At 43.8% G+C, this 9,333-nt stretch overlaps 1 long non-coding RNA gene and 1 pseudogene across 1 annotated transcript; one reads left to right on the top strand and one right to left on the bottom strand.

The window, feature by feature from the left end:
- Nucleotides 1-2,304: 2,304 nt before the first annotated feature.
- Nucleotides 2,305-5,566, bottom strand: LOC120869564. The gene is made up of 3 exons (XR_005722556.1): nucleotides 4,953-5,566; nucleotides 3,091-3,227; nucleotides 2,305-2,605 (listed from the first exon to the last, which is right to left on the bottom strand). It is a non-coding gene; the product is annotated as an uncharacterized LOC120869564 (long non-coding RNA).
- A 514-nt stretch (nucleotides 5,567-6,080) lies between these two features.
- LOC120869438 lies at nucleotides 6,081-8,351 on the top strand (annotated as a pseudogene).
- Nucleotides 8,352-9,333: the final 982 nt, after the last annotated feature.

Here is a 9,333-nt window from a genome sequence, read left to right as displayed (position 1 = left end):
GGGACGCAGCTGCACCAACCGACTCCGGGCCGCTCGGCTCGGCCCGGCCGCACTCGGAGGCGCTCGGCTCCGCTCGGCGCCTCTCGGCTCGGCTGGGGGCGTGGCCCGAGGCCCCCCGCCCAGGTCGCCTCTGGCGCCTGGGGGGGGCGGGGCTTTCGTGCAGGCGCAAGCCCCCTGACGTCGCAGAGAGGACCTTACCGCGGGCGCATGCGCGGGCGTCGCTCCCTCTTTTCTCGGCTCGGAGGCTCAACCCGGCAGGGAAGGAGGGGGGCCTGGGGGCGGATGCTCCATCCCCGGAGGTTCCCGGCTTTTGTACTCCGTGTCCTGGGCTTTCTAGAGAACCACCAAAGAAAGGCCACGCCAGGCTGCACTTTCAAAAGGATGCTAGCTGGATTGGGAACCCTGACCCTTGCCCCGCCGCTCTCTTCTCAGTACAGTATTTCTCAACGAGCATCGCCTGTGAGTTAGTTTTCCTTTTTATCCCACCAAAACTTTACCGCAGGTTTTTTCTCTCCTCTGTTTCTTAACAAGAAGGACGACTTCTGATGACTGCTTTCCGTTAAATCTTCAATTACTTGAGAACTTTCAAGCACAAGTTAGCCCCCTCAGGTACAGTAAACCTCTTTTTTCACTGCTTCTGTTGTGTAACCTGTGACACCTGGGGTAAAGGTGACCCCTTTTCTGAGTTTTTGTCATACGTTCCAGCTACCTTTTTTGTTATGGAGTCCCAAGTCTGTAGCAAATATGCTCAGAAAGTGGTCCCCACCTTTACAATCTAGGGGTCAGTAAACAGCTAGCACGCTCCAGTATGACATACCAGAGTTGGAATCTCACATCTGCCATATATGGCAGATTAATAATTGGCTGAGTGACTTTGCTATTAATCTCTCATCCATAAAAGAGCAATGAAAATATCAATAATCAAGCCAGTAGAAATGACTGAAAGGGTTAAATGACAGCACACGGTCAGCTTTCTGCACAGTGCCTGGTGTTCAGTAAGCAAAGCTGACAAACCACCGTATCACACGATCCATGGCTGGTTGAATCCCAAGGTGCAGAACCAGAGATATGGAGGGCCAACTATGGGGCTTGAGCATCCATGGATATTGGTATCCGCAACAGATGCTGGAACCAGCCCCCCCGCAGATACTGAGGGATGACTGTACGTGGGGTATGGTCCTCTCATTTAAAACTCCCATTTAGTAAACAAACTTTTCTGAGCGTCTCTTCCAACCCAACACTGTGGGATGCAGATAAACAAGGCACTCTCCCAACCATACTTCTGGAGGAAAATATGTAACCCTAGATGTATGTGTCAACTGTTTGGAAAGCAAAGAGAAGATCATTTGTTCTATATAGGAGAACATGGAAAGGCTTCCCAGAGGAGGTGACGCTGAGGCTGGGTCTACAGAGTTGAAGAGGACAGGACCTTGGGCAGAGGAAATAATGTGGACTTAATATCTGTGTTGGGAGGTATGTGGCAAATGTTTACCCAAGGAGACAAATCATTTTCCTTAAAAAAAACCAAAGTTTTAAGTGAATTCCAGGTGATCCATATAATAATGTCACCTGCACTCACATTCGGAGGAACTATCTCAAGCAGAAAAGTTGCCAGAAATACAACTGATGCAATAGAACTACAACCTGACCTCTATTTTACTGGAATGGGCTACACCTGTGACTACTTTGTGTCCGGTTCCAGAGGCAAAGAACATGTATCGATTAGGAGTTTTCTGGCTACAAGTTACCAGTAACCCATGAACCCAGTTTAAGAAAAACAAGAGGGGAACTGATCTTAAAGCTTTTGGAAGTGGGGACAGGGGGAGGTGGGAATGGATTTCTAGGCCAGCAGCAAGAACCCAGCTGGGCTTTTGGATGAAATGGAAGTATAGGAAGAGTTGCCAGTAACACTCTCCTCGAAAACTTGTTTCCTCTGCTTCCAATGGGAAATCTATCTCCCAACCACTTCCAGTGATCCGGAGAGACATGAAAAATCCCTGATCATTCCAATTCCAAAATCGCAGAAAAGAGGCCCTAATTGGCCTAATTTGAGTTAGGTGTCCCCCTCCCCCAGAACAATCGGGGTCGACTTACAAGTCATGAGTTTCACTAGGAATCCACTTGTGTTGATCAAGACCACAAAAAGGGCATTATTTTGAGTTGAGGTATCTTAAGAGAAGTCCCTCAGAGATCCATTGACTGCTTAATGGCAAAATAACTGAGAGACATTTGATCAGAAATCAGGAAAACACCTGATTTCTGCACAGTATGAAGGTCTCTTTTTTAAAAATGTAGCAATCAAAGTTTTTCCCAATAAAAAGTAAGGAAAAGCTGGGGTGGTCTCCGTAAGCCCTTTGTGATACTTGACATTAATGTTACGTCACCAGATAATTCTGGTTTGTTTCCCAGACACATGATAGGATTATATTTCCTCACAGCTTGGAGTCAGGAGTGGCCATGGGACTTGTTTTGGTCCATACATTGCTGGTAGAAGCACATCATTCTCAGCTCAAACTTTAAGAGCTAGAAAGCAGTTTTTTATGCTTTTTCTCAGCCACAGCCATAGACCACGGTTGAGGAGGTGACAGCTCCATCAGTTCCGGTCCTGGAATGAGAAAACACAGCATAATGACCCAAGCAGACATACAATATAAGCAAGAAACAAACCTTTGCTGTTTGAAAAGCAAGGCCAGGGCTTGTTTATTACCAAAGCAAAACCTAGCCTATCCTGACAGATGCATCTTCCTAACATCCAGTATACCCCATTTCCCATGGTACAGCCCTGAGGCAATTTGGGTGGGCTGGACCCCCATCCCCCACATGCAAATGTAGAGCTTCAATTCAATTGATTGTTGGTCTTCCCAGGTGGTGTTAGTGGTAAAGAACCCGCCTGCCAATACAGGAGTATTCAAGAGACATGCGTTCGATCCCTGGGTTGAGAAGATTCCCTGGAGAAGGAAATGGCAACCCACTCCAGTAATCTTGCCTGGAAAATCCCAATGGACAGAGGAGCCTGACGGACTACAGTACTGATTGCTGCAAAGACAGACCTTTTACCCAGGATTACATCTATCAGTACTCAATATTTACCTCTTCACAACAATTGGGTAAAAGCCTTCACTCCCTCCCTGGATGTCAGTAAGGAACCATTTCAGCTATTCTGGTACAATGAGAAGAGCCAGGCTAAAGATGAAGCCAACCCATGAAATCAGGAAACGTGGAAAGAACTGAAGAAAAAAGAGTGTTGAAATGCCAACCAAAGCTCACCTGAATCCCATTTACCAATCAGGTCACATAAATCAATGCATTCCCTCTATTATTGATTCTAACTTTAGCTGGATGTTTTTTTAATTAGCTGAAACCAAAAGCATTCTAACGCTGGCTATTCGAATGTTACATTCACTGCACAGCTCTGAGCAGTAGCCAGTGCCATAGAACCACAAGCGGGAGTCTGAGCTGTAAACAATTGCAGGAAGAGAAGGGGAAACATTCTCCGTGATTTCTGTGCCAGCTCCTTGTCAAGAATGAGGTTATCACAGTGCCTCAGAGCACAGAGAATGCAGTAACTAGCCATGAGCTGAGGATTAAAAGGAAGAGAATTCTATAGAACCAGGGTAGTGAGAGACCCCTTTAGCTTAATCAACAGTACATGTATTTAAAAAAAAAAATTCTATGTATTTATCTTTAGTTGTCCTGGGTCTTCATTGCTGCGTGTGGGGTTTCTTTAGCCGTGTGAGCAGGGGCTGCTCTCCAGGTGCAGTGCGCGGGCTTCTCGTTGCAGTGGCTCCTCTTATTGTGGAGCACGGGCTCTGGAGCTCAGGCTCAGTCTTTGTGATGCACAGGCTTATTTGCCCTGTGGCAGGTGGGATCTTCCTGGACCAAGAATCGAACCTGTGTCCCCTGCATTGCAAGGAATATTCTTAACCACTGGACCACCAGGGAAGCCCCATAGCTCATTTCACAGTTAATCCTTATCTTGCCTTTAAAAAGTCTGGAATTTAAACATCCCAGAGGCATTCCCATCCCCCAGAGGCAGTTAGTGTAGTGTGTAAGTAAGTAGGATTTAAACCCAGAACTCCTGAGTTTGAATCCTGTCTTCCCCACTTACTTGCTGTATGAGCTCGAGTAACTGACTTAACCCCCTGATGTTTTTGTGAGAAATGGATGAGATAATCCACATGTTGCTATTAACATGGTGTCTGATGCGTGATGAGAACTCAAAGGTTAAAAAGAAAGTCCCATCCATTGTTTTAAGGAAAGTTCTCAATCCAGTTGTGCCAGTTTGTTGTCTCTGCTCTAAATCTACCCTTCCTTGCAATCTGTCCTTCATTGCCATGCTTTGTGATGCTGGAGCTGAGTTCTGCTAACATGTCTCCTCATCAGTGGCACAGTGCTAGGCTTTGTCAGTAGAGAGGGCTAAAGGGGTGCTGCTGGACCAGAGATGGACCTGAATGTCCATAAAACCCTCCCAACCCGAGGCATTGTCTGTTCTCCCCACCACTGTCCTTCCCAGTAAATATGTATTGTGTACCTAATACATACCTGGCTGTGTACTGGGTTCTGGGTGTGTAGCTTTGAATAAAACCAGAAACCTTCATGGAATTTACAGTCTAGTATCAGGCAGACGTTGATCAAATAATCAAAAATAGAAATCTTACATGGTGCCTAGTACCACAAGATCCCAGAAATAGGAGACTTTGGATCAAAGATGCTTAGAGGGAGAGTTCTTTGGTGGTCCAGTGGTTAAGAATCCCCCTGCCAATGCAGTAGATGTGGGTTCGATCTTTGGAGAACTAAGGTCCCACATGCCCAGGGCAAACTAAGACCTAAAGGCTGCACCCAGCAACTAAGACCCAGTATGGCAAAAAAAAAAAAAAAAAAAAATGTTTAGGGAAATATGAGATCTAATTAACCTGATGTATTGGTGTGCTTGGGCTGCCATAACAAAATACCTTTGACTAGATGACTTAAAACAGCAGAAAGTAATATTCTTCAAATTCTTGAGGCTGGAATTCCAAGATCAAGTTTGCAGCACATGGAGTTTCTGGTGAGGACTCTCTTCCTGACCAGCACGTGGCTCCTTTCTTGCTGTGTCCTCATATATGACCATGGAGAGAGAAGGAGAGTGAACTTTCTGGTATATCTTCTTATAAGGACACTAACCGTCCTGGATCAGGATCCCACTCTCATGATCTCATTCAATTTTAATTATTTCCTTACTCCCAGTATTGCCACACTGGGAGTCAGGGCTTCGGCGTATGAATTTTGCAGGTACATACACATTTAGCCCATCACAGTAGGAAAATATGGGAAAGGAATGCTCCCTGTAGAGGGAACTGCTCATGCATAGACCCTGCAGCCAGCCAGGGTACATGGTGGTTTAAACAAAGAGGAAGAAGACACATGGACAATGAGGCGGATAGAGGGAGGAGGTCAGGCTAGAGGGGTGGACAGGGGCCAGCCAGATCACGCAGGGCCTTGAAGGTGGTGGGAATAATTTGAGCTGTATTTTAGGAACCCTTCAATAAAGGTGCAGGGACAACCTGCTGGGTGCAGTTCAGAATGGAGGGCTCACAGTGGATGTAGACAGAACCATAATGAAGCTGTCCAGAGTGCTCAGACCCAGCCCAGGCTATACAGGTGGCTGCTGGTTGGCCTGGAGGAGACACTGGCCAGCCAAGCTGCCCAGAATCAGGGAAGAGAATTTGCTTCTGGCCCCGGTGAACAGAGGCCTCGCATTACAGAGCCACCCTAGTCACATCTGCAGCTTCTCTACAGTCCTGGCTTCTCGCCTCCCCTCCTCACCTGGTAGACCCTGTGCATTAGTCTACCTCGGCCATAATCACCCATCTCTGTGGCTGGTTGTGTTTCCCTAGCCCTAGTCTAGCCCAGCCTGCCTTCCTCCTTTGCCCACAATGGGCCACAGCACTAGGATTCAACAAGCTGCCCTTTAATGTAAGTTGGTACAGCTACTGTGGAGAACAGTGTGGAAGTCCTCAGAAAACTAAAAACAGAATTACCATATGATCAAGCAATCCCACTCCTGGGCATACCTCCAGACAAAACTATTATTCGAAAAGATGCATGCACCCCTATGTTTATAGCAGCACTATTCACAATAGTCTGACATGGAAACAACCTGAATATCCATCAAGAGAGGAATGGTTAAAGAAGATGTGGTGCCTATGTACAATGGAACACTACTCGGCCATAAAAAAGAGTGACAGAATGCCATTTGCAGCAACATGGATGCAACCAGAGATGATCATACTAAGTGATGTTAGGTCAGAAAGACAAGTACTATGTGTGATATCACTTATCTACAGAATCTAAAAGATGACACAAATGAGATAGAAATAGGAAACCAGACACAGCAGACTGGCGGTCGCCAAGGGGGAGGGCCTAGGAGAGGGGCAGAGTGGGAGATTGGGTTAGCAGAGGAAAGCTTTTAAACATAGACTGGGTAAACAGCAAGGTCCTGCTGTATATCAACGGATACTCAATATCCTATGATAAACCATAATGGAAGAGAATATTTTTAAAAAGGAACATACATATGTATATGTACAACTGAACCACTTTACTGTACAGCAGAAATTAACACATTATAAATCAGCTATACTTCAATTAAAAAATATTAACAAAATGCTGCCTCTGATCGGACTTGACCAATCCACAACTGCCCACCCCTCCTTAGACTCCTCAGTGTGATATGCAAGTTCCCAGCCAACAAAACTCTTTACACTTTAGTATAGGATCCTGCAGAACTTTAAGATGTGAACTGGAAGTGATCCATTCCTTTCACAGATGCAGCCTGGCTTCAAGTCATCTGAGTTGTCTACATAATGTGAAACTCTGAATACAGATTAAAGGGATCCTGAACTGGTAGCACTTCAAGGGGTTAGTAAAAAAAAAAAAAATGTTTTAATCTCTTTGGAAAAAATTTACATCATTCTAACCTTAAGATTATTTCTACAGGAAAAAGAGAAAGGATGAGATAGAAGCAATATTTGAAAAGATAGTGTCTGAGGATTCTCTAGAACTTATGAAAGATATCTAGTCATAGGTAAGCCAAATAAATTCAAATCAGAACTAAACCATATTGTAAAGCAATTCTCCTCCAATTAAAATAAATAAATTTTTAAAAGTTCAGATCAGGATAAATAAAAATCAATCTCCGTCTAGACACATCACAATGAAACCATAAAAAAACCCAAAGACATATCAGATTGGTTTAATATATTAATTAAAGAGTAATTTAACCAGAGCCTCTGCTGGGAAGATGGGGAGACGAAGGGGCCAGTTTTGATCCCCACGAGGGCCATCATCACAGTTTTGATTATTTAAAGTACAAACCCACTCAGCGACAGTATTCTCATTCCTAAAGAGATTAGTATGCAGATCTGGCAGCGGACAGGAATTAAGGGGAGATCAAATAACTCTGCCAACTAGAGTTGATTATTCATCAGCTCCTTAGCAGACAGATGTGGAAGGGTTCTGGGATGAAGGTGCACCCACAGGTGTGTAAAGACTGAAGGAGGAAATGGGGATGTGACAACACAGCCAAAAGCTTTAGAACAACTGGGCTCTGACTATTTTAAGGACATGACATCCACTAAAAGGAAAACTCAGGAAATCATTAAGAAGGCAGAACTGTTAGACTTTGGCATCCCAGTGGGCAGCACAGGTTTCTCTAATAGATTAGCAGCTACACACCATATGCCTTTTATTCACCAGTCTCCTGAATCAGGTGACTTAGATACCTGGCAGGAAAATACCAATGCATGGCAAGAAGATGTAGTCTGTCAACCAAACAAATTCTCAGGCAGCAGAAGGCAGCAGATAGGTGAACAAGAGCAAAAGGACAATAAAGGAAGAAAACGGGACAGGAAGCACAGCGGTGTGAAAATTGGTGTGAAACTTTCACAACGAATGTTCTTCAAATGTCATAGTACTGGTGGGAGAAATATGAGCTTCACAAACCAACATTTGTATGGATCTAAGAATATTATCAGAATACACATACAATGCTTGATTTCAACGTATTCATCAGGACATTCAGGACACCAGGATTCTCTCAAAGTCCCTTGAACTCAGTGATTGAGACTCAAAAGAATAAAAAAAGCTTATGAGAAAACAATTTCTTCAACATGCTCCAACTGTAAGACAATGGTTTACTCTAAAGAAATCATTTCAAATAGAATATACCTCTTCAAGCTAGTGTTTCTAGCTAAATAAATGGATGTAAATAATGTTATGGTGGGAAAGAAACTCTTCTGTCTATAATGCTTTCCATCAGTGTGTATAATGATACAATAAATAATTTTAATTATTATTTGGCTTCCATGTTGTTCAGTTGCTTAGTCATGTCTGACTCTTTGCGACACCATGGACTGGAGGATGCCAGGCTTCCCTGTCCTTCACTGTCTCCCGGAGTTTGCTCAAAACTTATGTCCATTGAGTCAGTGATGCAGTGAGCCAGAAAAAAGCTCGTGCAGCCACAAAGACCCAGCACAGTCAAAAATAATTTTTTTTTAAAAAGAAAATAAGCCAGTCACAAAAAGACAAATACTACATGACTCTGTTTATATGAAATACCTAGAATGGTGAAATACACAGTGACAGAAAGTAGAATGGTGGTTGCTAGGGAAGCAGCAAAGGAATGAATGGGAAACTATTGCGTAATGGATAGAGCACATCAGTTTTGCAAGATGAAAATGGTTCTGGAGATTGGCTGCACAAAAATGTGAATGTAACTAGTGAACTGCACATTTAAACATAGTTATAATGGTAAATTTGGGGCTATATATGTTTTAACACATTTTTAAAAATCTAATACAGAAGATAAAATGCAATAATCAAGAAACACTTGGCTGATCCAAAAGGAGTAAAAAAGGAAAACAGGAGCAAAATCCAGGTAGGCCAAATAGAAGAGAAATAACAAGCTCATAGATTAAATGACTTGGAACCATACTGTAATACATGCAAAGGCAGAGCAGCAGACAGGTACCAAAATGCTCCCAGCAGCATTACTTGTAGTAGCCCTAAACTGGAAACAACCCAAATGTTGATTAGTAGCTGAAGGGATAAACAAAATTTGGTATATTCACCCAATGGAATGCTGTGATATGCTGCGCTAAAAGTGAATGAACCACAGCTTCACACAACAACACGGAAGACTCCAATAAATCACATGGAGTGAGAGAAGCCAGACACCAAAGAACACACACTTAATGGTGACCTTTATATAAAACCGATAATAATCACCAGGGACTGCCCTGGTGGCTCAGACGGTAAAGAATCTGCCTAAGTGAAAAAGTTGGCTTAAAGCTC

Source organism: Oryx dammah, unplaced genomic scaffold (genome assembly GCF_014754425.2).
Source record: "Oryx dammah isolate SB20612 unplaced genomic scaffold, SCBI_Odam_1.1 HiC_scaffold_10, whole genome shotgun sequence".
Lineage (NCBI taxonomy): Eukaryota > Metazoa > Chordata > Mammalia > Artiodactyla > Bovidae > Oryx > Oryx dammah.
This window is presented reverse-complemented; position numbering and strand designations above follow the sequence as displayed.